Source organism: Ischnura elegans, chromosome 1, assembly GCF_921293095.1.
Source record: "Ischnura elegans chromosome 1, ioIscEleg1.1, whole genome shotgun sequence".
NCBI lineage: Eukaryota > Metazoa > Arthropoda > Insecta > Odonata > Coenagrionidae > Ischnura > Ischnura elegans.
In genome coordinates this window covers 49,596,901-49,608,675 of record NC_060246.1, presented here as the reverse complement: position 1 = coordinate 49,608,675, position 11,775 = coordinate 49,596,901, and the positions used below count along the sequence as shown (strand labels likewise).

The following is an 11,775-nucleotide window of genomic DNA, read 5'->3' as shown; positions in this document are numbered from 1 at the left end:
GGGTAATAACTTAGCTTAAGGATGTTGCATTTTTCATAACTTAAAAATTCCAAACGTATGTAGTTAAGTATCTATAAATGCCATTTTCTAGCCCTGAAATGAAATAATGATAGAACTGATTTTAGACTGAAGTTACCCTATTTGCCTTCACACCATCATGGTAGCCACATGTTTAGATTTACCTTTCCTTTGACTTAATAAGTATCTCCCTCCAGAATCTCAACTTCAATATAAAATTCCAGTATTGATTATTAATTTTAAAAAATACAGAAGCCTCATCCTCCAGCCAAAGCCAAACCTCATATAAACTAAAATATTATCATTGACAAACAAGTCAGCTATGCTAGGTATCTTGTACTATCACTTGCAAATGTTAGTGTTCATGACCAGAGCAAGTACATTTATTTTCCTCTGAGCACAAAGCTCAGGTACTGCTTCTGCTGTCTATAATTTGAAAGGGCCAGTTTGAATTATTCCCATTATCCATATATGTACTGGTTTTCCCACGACATGCTTGCTCTCTCTCTCTTGGTATGATGCCTAACTCATGGGAGAGACAAGGCTGCAAGGCAATTCATGAGTTCACAGTACAGCTGAGAAGTAGTTTTTTTTCCTACGAAATACCAAGGCAGTAAATTGGCATGGGAAAGCACAATTAAGTAAGGTATTAAAATATCATCTTTTGGCAAAAAAAAGACTTAATATTACATACTGACTGCCACATTATTACTGCTACGATATATTCCTCTATTTACTAAAAATATTCGCTACAATATGTTTAGGGATTACTGTCAAGGGATGCATACCCATATTCAAATGCTGATCTAATTCATACTTAATCAGTAGTATTTACTAACTCTGGTGGTTGCACTCCTTATTCAGAAAGTTAGTGGTCGACCTAACTTCTTAATACCTAATCCACAATTTTCTATTATGCTAAATCAATTTACAAATGAGATAAGTACAATTGAGGACCTAAAATCCGGAAAGCTTGGGACCAAAGGGTTTCTGGTCTTCATGGTATAGTTTGTTAATTAATAAATTTAGAAATGCTTTCAGGCTCTTGTGCTTGATATTTGAGATCCCTGGTGTCCTTGCCGAGGTTGTTAGTGCATGTTCACTTTCACATGTGCACTTCAACTTTCCACTCATCCCAGAACAAGGCTAGGAGAATTGTGCTACGAGGTGGAAAGTCGAAACACTGTGCAGAGGAATTTTCAAACGTTCCGGGTTTCTGGATTCCGGATACGAGGTCCTCAACTGTAATATCATTTTAAACCTACTTGTAATATTTCCTAAATAGTGTTACTGTTAACATTCACGGTTAAAATACCATATAACTGCCTCTTCTCCGTGTCATTTTTATGCAGGAATAAGTCTTATATATTGTATGCCCGGGTATATTATGTATACTAGTGATCTCCAAACAATTAGATTTCTGTGCTACTAAGCTACCAATATGTATGACGTAATTACACTCTGGAGTCTCATTGGCAGATATAGCTTATTTGTCTTAAATTAGCTCAACGCTAGGAATTTGTAAATTTCATCTGACAAAGGAAGGTACCATCAACGACTATTTCATCACAGCTAATGAATATTACATGTGATCACTCATCACATTTCAAATCATTGTGGAAGGTTAACATCATGATATTCTACAGCCATCTTGGATGAATTCTTATCTAAATACCTACACGTACATTCCCAGGAAACACTAAGACTCCACACCTTCCTTTTTTCATACCACTCTCCACAAATGAAATTGGTAGTTAGCACTTTCACTTTCTTAAATTCAAGAATGGTAATTATTTACCATTAATTTATCATATATAATTTATTACGTAGATATTTCTGAGAAGAATGATTATCACATGAAAGGAAATTTTTCTCATTTGTCTTCTGAAATCTTAAGGATTGTTTACTAAATAAAAAATGCAAATGCTTCTTGAATATTTTTCTTTCTCTTCGAATTTTTGAATGGGAGTCAACCATGAATTTCTCGCTAAAGAATGCTATCTGTAATTCGAAAAAAAAAACTTAATTATTTGAATAAATTTACTTTTGTATCTATGAGAAGGAAATTCCACTTACTGCCATTGTTAATTATGTGAAATTATTCATTACTATAGCAGGTGAAACTGTACGCAGAAGGAAACAGCATTTACATTAAGGCTAAGCATTATGCTTTAATTAACGTACATATATATTAACCATTTTTAGCAGAGATTACTGAGCTGAAAAATATAAGAATATTACGTCCTTAATGTGCTGGATATTCCATTGGCCTTACTTTAGAGCTCGTCTTGGTCTTTTGATGGCCGATGTAAGAGCGGGAAATGTCAGGCTAACTTCCCAGATCAATTGAGAACTTTGTGCAAAGCCCAAAATGCTCTGATTTCAGTGAAGGTGGTCTGTTTTGGTTTATGGAAGGGGATTAATGTGAGGGTACAACGTTTTCTCATTTGGAAATTCATGCTTATGTTTCTCTTAATATGTATGGGTCTCCCAAAAATGTTTAATGCTCAGATTACAGATTTGGGTAGATAAACTAAATAGTTTCTCCACATATCTAACTAAATAGTACATTGTAACTTTCCGGGATGTGGTTTCAAAAGTGATACCCTAGTTCACTATAAGTTGTACGATGCTTCACTTTGTATTTTATGCTATTTACAGGGGATCACTAATGCTATTTTACGTAAAATATTAAGTTACCATTAGAATTCATAATTCACTAATATAGAACATTTCCGAGGGCACTGCTGCGTGGCATAATGGCTTTAAATGCTCAACGTTTTGTACCTGCTGGGAACGTCGTCATCTCCTTATCACATTCCCAGCAGGAAGAGCAAATGAAACTTTGAGCATTTAAAGTTCATTTTATGCAGTAGTGCACTTGAAAATGGTTTACACTCGGTGCATTTAATTGCTGCAAAAACCTAAAAGTAAAAAATTTAGAATATCTAATAGTCCATCAAACATAGATTCACCAAGTGCAGTAGTAGTGTGGAATATAATGGGATATTTAATCTCTATTCAACCACCTTTTGCTCTTTGAGTTTCAAGGTTTAGATCAAGAGATCATTATGAATTTATATCCACCTCAAACTGGACACCCCAACATCTTGATTCTGTAAATGTCATAAGCTTAACATGGGTGCTAGTTTTCACTGGAGAGAATTGATTGCTCGTGCATTTGAGCAATTCTGTGAACAAATTTCTATTCTGATCCTGTACAGGTCTTTTGACAGGCAGTACAGTAATGCATTGACAAATCTGTCTTCTCATGTTGTCTACCATAAGGATGAGCGAAGTGCCAATAGAAACCTCCAAAAAAAGTTTTTCAAAGATCCTTCCATCACAATTAACTATTATATTAACTCCAAATTTTTGTAGGACGTCAAAGTAGTTAATGTCAAAATCCTATGCGATTATCCCATAGGAAATTTAACTTGATGTATATATGAAGTCACTTCATCCATATGGATACAACTTTGTGTATTACTAGTGAAATCTGTGCCAGAATAATTGAAGTGCTGACATGGAAAAGGTAGTACATCAGAAAAATTGAAATTTCGATTCTTCATGGAGAAGGTAACTTTGCAAATGCAAATGGCATGCACAAGGCAGAAAGAAAATTGGTACAATACATCAGTTGCTAAGATTGACGATGTTTGTACACAAATATTAGCTTCATAATGTTGGCAAACCTCTTTCCTTTGCCTCCTGTAAAATTCACATTTAGTGACTAACTACCTTTCCCATGTCAACGCTTCAATAAAGATCAGCTTTGAAAAGTAATGCTGCTGAATTGGTCACGAATTTTGTCCTATTTCTTTAGGTGGGCTATGATTAGTAATTCATTTTCAATACCCTTTTCCATGTGCTGGCTAATGTGTAGCCGTCTTCTCTGTTGCAGTTCTCAGGATGATTAGTTATCTCTATTCTCTTATCTTAGTTATTATTCTCTATTCTTAGTTATCTCGAATTAGCCTAGGATAGTAGATGCTTTCATTACACAGGACTTAAGGCTTATTGAAGTCCACGGTGTGGCAAGGTTCCAACCACACGTGCTCCGAGATGGCAGAATCAGAGCCCACATGAGAATCAACCAATCAGAACCGACCTCTGATCCCCCTAGTGCCTGTAAAGATGGCCAAATTTATGCATTGCTACTTCTGACCTGAAGATGCTAGCAGGATGGCTAGAGAAACTGCCGTCACCTATGGACAACATAACGCAGAGTAACACCCGAAAGCCGTGACTCATTTGGAGAAACGCCGCAGATTCCACTCTTATTACACTCAGTAAATGATTTAGGTCTCATTTTTAAGATTTAAATGATGAAACCTTATTATAGTTAATGGCATCCTAATTAATTGTTTTGCACTATTTATTTTCTTTTGGAACAAACATTACAAGTAATAAAGAAGTAATTAATTCTACCTAAAAAAAATTGTCCTTGAGATATATTTCGTGGGACTTTTCTGTGGACCATCCTCCTTATGAGTCATCTCCTTGAGCCAAGTTCACAGCAGTGTGATTTGAAGAAATGAATCCATAGATTCATATTCTTCAATTCATCATAATTTGCATGTAGTCTATCCCATTTCATTAATATGGTTAATTCATTCATAACATTTATGTCAAGATTGAGGTGTGCAAGCACTACAACCACGCATTAATGACACAAATTCATAGTTTAATAAAGAGGTGCATAGAGGCAACCTACAATCGGTGCAAAAAAAGCAGAATGCTGAACTTAAGCATTTTGAAACTCTGCCAAAGCTTCATAGGGTCATTTAATACATCATTTTACTCACTGTTTATTCGACTTTAATAATGAATCATTAGACAGTATTTAAACGTAAACGTTTACCTTCTACAGTTGTAAGAGTGAAGCGGAACACGCGGAAAACTATGAGAACAGCGAAACAGTCATCTTCATCTTGTCACCGACAAAATATTTGATTGGTGCATTTCATTGTTTTTTATAGAGAGAACGAAATCTTCACATGGCAAATTGTTTTTTTTAATTAAATTTTACCCATTCTTTGATTTTTTTAATGGCCGAAAGATTTCAATTTTTGAGGTGTAGAAAAGTACATGACCCTTGAAGTTACATAAGCTCTGATATTGTTTCTCTCACTTAAAATAAACCACAAACACAAAAATTCTGCATTTCCCGCGGACCATATTAAAAAATTGATGGGTTGGGAACATTATAGAGGTGGGCCAGAAGTTACCGAATTGGTCTGACTGCATCAATGTCAATGCATTGACAGAAATGTCAGAACTCCAGTTATCACAGGCTAATGACATTTATGGAATCAGGGTGCACGATGTTCTTATGAAAGAAAGCTATATTTCAAATAGGAACATTTTTATTTTTTAACTTGTCACGAAAATAGAAAATACCTTAAATCATTGAATTCATAACAGCTCTCCACTCTACAATACTTAGTCAATTATTTAGTTCTAATTTTTAAGATTTTGCTTAAGACATTTAATATTGAATGAATGGATTCACCAATTCCAATTCAATGGATACCAATTCCAATTATTTCAAAATTTTGTTTCAAAAATCGTTAATGAATCTTTCTGTAATACTCCATCTCAGAATTGGCCTTTCCCAGATAGCACAGATTTTACCTTATCTCTAAATACGAGGATATTATACATATATGCCGTGATGCCGCTATCTGGATGCAGAGATAAAGTATGAAGAATCCACGCCGCATTTGGGGATAAATCGGAGATGAATGTCCGCATAGCAGGAGATACACCTATCCTTACGCCGTAATTGCCGGTAGGTGGCGGCCGTTTCGCGTACAATCGCTGTGCCACCACACGAGATTAATGAGAATTACGAGAAAATAATGTAAATACATAAATTGGCTTTCGATGAGGAAAGATTCAATGCATTAAACTATTACTGCGTAGATGTATTGCTTTAACTCACAAACACCTCTATACACAACAACACAAATGTAAAAACGAAGCCACTAATTGCATTAATGGCAATGGAGGACGTCAGCACCGCTATGCGGCCAATTTTGGCAATATGGTACTGTGACAACCCCTCCCCAAATGCTTGAAATTGCAGGAAAAAAGGGATAATAAACGTGGAAGATAAGCTTATCCCCACAATATCTGATTTCTCCAAGAATAAGTTCAAATCTGTGCTATCTGGGTCATATTCCAAAATTTAAATTTAGTAGCAACTCAAAAGCGGTTTTTAAATGAATATTTACATATTTCTCCCAAGCAGCACATCACCTCCATCATAAATACAAACAGTATGCATATAATGCAAGCAATGGATGCACTAATTGATTGAGGCCATGGTAATATGACCTTTAGCTTCAATGATTAGCTATTACTACTGCCAATATTTGATATTTATATTATTAAATAACTGCTAATAGAGACAAACATGCTAGAGCTGAGCTGGAGATTTGGGTTGAAAATCAGGTAATATGACTTGATTCACAAGCTTTTACAGTTGAACATGTTATAAAACTATTTTCATACTATGAAGAGTTATAAATTACAATTTTTCACCAAAATATCACCTTGTTTTATTTTAGAATAAAAAATATTCATTTCATCTCTTGATGTGATTCACTTTGTCTCATTTTGAAGTTCATGATATTTGACATGTCTATTCCAAAAATTGTCTACTTTAAAGTGCTAAGTAGTCTTTCAATTTGAAGTATTTACTGTCCAATGGATTTGCAGCATAACACTCCTTTTAATGTGCCACAGAAACTACTGAAAGTTTTTTTTGTATTTTTTCCATATCCTGGCAGCGAAATAGGCATGACTCCAGAATTGGTTCCTATGCAGCAGTCAAAAGTTCTATGATAATTCTTTGTGTTCATTTATATCCTAAAGGACTTACTATTGCCAATCCTTCCATTACACCTCAAAACCCATTATTTCTTCCAATCATTTGATACAAACCAATAAAAAACCTCTTCCTGCAGGGGCATAGAAATATTTTACAATTTATTCAAGTTCTGTTGATATAGATGACTAGAATAGATCATCAATTTTGGTTGAATGTGCTTTGAGAAATTTTTAGCTAGTGATTCTAAGTTTCCCAGGTACATATGTTGAAAATGCTCAAAACAAAAACACAGCCAGTCAATCAATTGCAGTTGTTGCGAGTGGGAAAATGGAGGGACCAGGGTGCCAGGTAAGTTAAGAAGTGTCTGAATTTTTGACAGGGTTAATGAACAATTTCGTTACTAGTCTTACAGCTTTTGTACAGGCTTAAGGTCAATGATTGTGTCATCATGGCACATGGACCAATAATTGCGCTAGGAATATACTTGTGCAGATAAATGTGAGGACAGTGACCTTGAAATATGACTGGCCTTGAAATATGATGGACAAACCGATTATTCTTTCGATCAGTCAATCGTAGATCTAAAAACAAGTTTGACAGATTTTTTAAAGGTTTAGTGACGAAATTCACGGCTGTTTCCAGGTTACTTCAGGGTAGACAAAATTCACGGCTTATTCACAGTTTTAAGGTTTTCACGGTTGCGTGGGAGCCCTGATAATTTGATCATATACTGCAAAAGATACCAATAGATTACCATGAACTCAATAAGTGATAAAAAGCAAATAGTTTATGGTATCAGCAATATTTTAATACCATTCTGTAAATGCAATGTATCTACTTTCAGAAGTAAAGCATACATTAAAGATACATATTTTTCACTTTAATTTAAGTACTTTTCATGTTATTTTTGCACTTTTGCCATACATTAGAAGTCTAGGATATAACTGAAAGAGGGATTAAGAATATTTATTAATGACTTTGATAAACATTTAAACTTTTCTCAATGGCTCAACATAATACATTCAGATAACTACTACTTAAATTTTCCATGCAGCCTCATTGAATGATTACTGATTAGAGGAAGTTAATCATCTTTCATAAAATGATTGACTATTCCTGAAAAAGCCTCTCATTATTGGTTTCTAATTATTTTCTAGATTTGTACCAAGAACTTTGCCCAGAATATTAGATGCTCTTGCTGTGCAGACCTTATACCTCATGAATGCATACGTTCAGTGAATTCCAGAAAGGACACACTTCATTAATATTACCTCAGCAAATAATGAAAATAAAATGTTTTTGAGTATTTTTTATAGAAATAATACTTATGAGTTCATCTTTCATCAGCCCAGAAGTCTGCTTTTCTTACAAATAGGGATATGTGATATCCATTGCAAAGGCTTTTACAACTTCTTCCTTCACAAAAATTCTTGAAATTTATCAAGTCAATAACAATTATCAGGACAGATGATAGAATACTAATAATTATACTAATAATTTTAGATGACAAAGACACAGACGATGCAAAAAATCTCAGATTCATACTCAAATTACAAAATATCAATTAAAACACATACTGGGGAAGTAAGAATTTAATATGCTCTTATTTGACCTGGCAGAGTATTAGTGAAATGGAAATTGTGTAGTTATTATTATTGAAGGTAAAGTTCTAAATACAATAAACATTATATCAAAGAGGGATCTAAGATGGTAGAAAACTTTTATCCTCTAACTGTTTCACTACTGAAGGTATGAGAAAAGGAACCTAAATTAAAAATGACAAATATCAAATGAAACCAAAATGCCAAAGTACTTTTCACCAAAATGAAGTGGATCGTATTTAGAAAGAAACCAATTCTTTTTATTCTACTAATCTCTCAAGGTGATATTGCAATGGATATTTCTTTGAATAACAACTCATATTTATACGAAAATAATTTATACATTACTTAAGTACATAAGCATAACAGCTTGAGTAACTTTGAGAACAAGTCATACCATCTGATTTTCAACCCAAACCTTCAGCTCAGTTCTTTCATTTCCTTCTAGAAAAGAATTTAGTCAATAATACAAATATGGTTTATCACTGAAATTATAGATCGCATAACCACTGTGTGATGCAATTAGCACATCCAAACCATGAGGGAGAAATGTGTAAATTTTAAAATATTTAAAAAAGTATTTATGCGCACCACAAAATTTTACCTTTAGAATACATACATATTAAGATCTATTTTTAGATAGATTGAAAATGGAGAAAAATGACTTTTTTTCACATTCAAAAATAATAGGAATTGGGATTAAATCAACTTGTCTGATATGAAATATTTTAAGGAAAGTCTCAGCTTAAAAATGAAAAACCTAATGCATTAATTTTAACTTTAATTAAAACAGCCATTAAAAATTGAAGTGAGAGATTAAGGTAATTCTAAGATTCAAGGCAAGATAATTCGCCAAAAATGTGACAAAATTAAAACGCACATTTATCGCACAATTTTTATTTTCACATAATGCTCTATACGGGGTATTTAGTAAGAAGTTTACATACACCCCAGTCAGCACCAAAGATAATTTAGAAGGAAAGTATTTCAGTAATTTGGGGCAGTTTTACCCTGTTCATCATAACCCTTCGCTTTACCCATTAATTACTCGCGTGCAGAATTGACAGCGGTGAAGTGTAAAAAATATATAGTGAGGCATATTCTGAAATGTATGAGCTTAAGAAAAGTCAAAAGTAGAAAAATTAAGTTCAATATATCCACAGCAAAATTTTAGTTATATTTTTCAAACTATTTTCGATATAATTTTGCAAAACTTCAATATTATATACATGCTACCGATGAAAGGCTGAGGTCATTAACAGAAATAAAGTAACATAAAAATTAACTGATTAGAGTATTCTCTCGTTAATACGAACAACGTTATTACGAAGTCCTCGTTATTCCGAAGCAAATCGTTGGTCCCGATGAAAGGCCTATCCAATCTAAGGTTAAAGAAATGTTATTACGACATTATCGTGATTATAAAATTACAAACTTCAGTCCCAGCCCCAGCGGTTGCGAAATGAACTTTACTATGAAATTCCGCAAAAAAGCAATGGCATTTAGGAGGATATACGCTACACTACATTATCATCATTGATCTACGTTTATGTCCTCTTCTTGTACTATGCCAGGGCGTCAATTATGGTTCTTTCTTCAGTAGGAGATACTTCAATATGCACGCAACATCATTAAATAAGCTTCATACCTGTAGAATTATGGTGACCCACTCATTAAAGCTCATAAATTGGATGTACAGTTAGTCCTCTTCCTACGCACATTGGATTTACGAACTTTCGAAGATAGGAACATTCAAAAAATTCAAGCGCGCCCGAAATTTCAAATTTGGCATCTTTGGAGTTTGCCGATGTGACACGATGTGGCATAGAGGAACTTGCACTTTGAGCATAATCAGAACAAACTATCATTTAATCCGGTGTCAAGTCAGGAACTGTTCAGCGTCTTGCCCATTCCTTCTTCCCGCTGAAAGCGATTTTTTTCGGCTCCGGATACGTTGCAAGCTAGATCAGTTTGTCACAACCATGAGTTAACACACGATTGTGATGCAGTGTTGCATTCTGCAGGATAACCACTCTCCTGGATGCCTTGCGTAGGTTTATCAACTTACGAGCAAGGTCTAGGAAAGCATCTTCTTCCTATATCGAGGAGACTTGCACATAATTTAATCACTTGTATTATACACTCGACTCTGAAGATGTGCGGGAGATTGAAGAGACAAGAAATTTTGACATTGTATGTTTTTTTTCTTTCGCTGATTCCCAAAAGAAACTTCCATACCAACTTCGTCATTACGAACATCCGGTTTTTCGGTCCCGTGAACTTCGTAATAATGGGAGTACGTTATTTTCTCAAATACATGTAGAAGAATACTTATTTTCATCAAATACTTATTTTCGCTAAAATAATTACATGAGAGTTGCAAGATCGAACACATCTTGACAATTGGCTATATTGGATCGTCAATTGCGACTTGCAAATAGTGGTCCATAACAATCACTACAAGTGGACAAATAAATAATGAAGGAGGAACATGAACGCAACTGCAAGTGTCAAAGTCATGTGCCTGGCAATTATAATTTCTAACTACTACTGGAGCATGAATTAAACCACACCAAGTTACCTGATACAATATTGAAAATTGTAAATTTAATAGGGTAGTTTCCTTCATCAAAGAAAACAAAAGGCATTGATTGCGATTCTTTACCCACCATTAGTGTATTCATAATATACAAATTATTTGGTTTTACAAATCCCAGTTTACACGAATGGCAATGGTCAATTTTAACCGCATTTGAAAAAGGCCAGATTGGCGCCCATGTGATGCCACTCCGCAAGACGTCACAGGGACCTAGTTTCTACACGAGAGGATAGGAGTTTTACATTGTCTGAGATTACCAATGCACGCATGGGGCACAGAGCTCAGGGGAACATGTCTTAATAATCACCTAATAAAACTGCCTATGGTCAGAAAGTTTCCTTCGTTTGATAGGGTATTAATAATCCTTATTTAGCCAAGCGCTACCTGCTAGCAGGGTACTCTGCTACCTGCTAGCAGCCAGCATTGCAGCGGCACACAATATCCTTGCCCCAAGGTCACCTCACACGGGGGAAGCGGGAACCAGAATGACGTTACACGGGGTTTTCCCAGCATTCATACTTAGCCATCGCGTTTTCGCGTGCTTGAAAATTTTCACTTTTCATTTAATAGCTAAAAATAGATATCGTCATTTAAAAATCTAAAAGCGCAAAATGCGTACTCCAAGGGTAATAATCTTTCGATATAGGCAATAAAAAAATAATAGGAAACCACCCTATTAAGTGGAAAATTTAACCAGAGTAATGCATCACTTTTTGTTG

The 11,775-nt window shown here is 34.6% G+C and overlaps 1 protein-coding gene across 1 annotated transcript in view; it reads right to left on the bottom strand.

The window, feature by feature from the left end:
* LOC124159683 (nuclear protein localization protein 4 homolog) overlaps positions 1–11,775 on the bottom strand; it is a 91,244-nt gene that overhangs the window by 22,247 nt on the left and 57,222 nt on the right. The window lies entirely within an intron of this gene.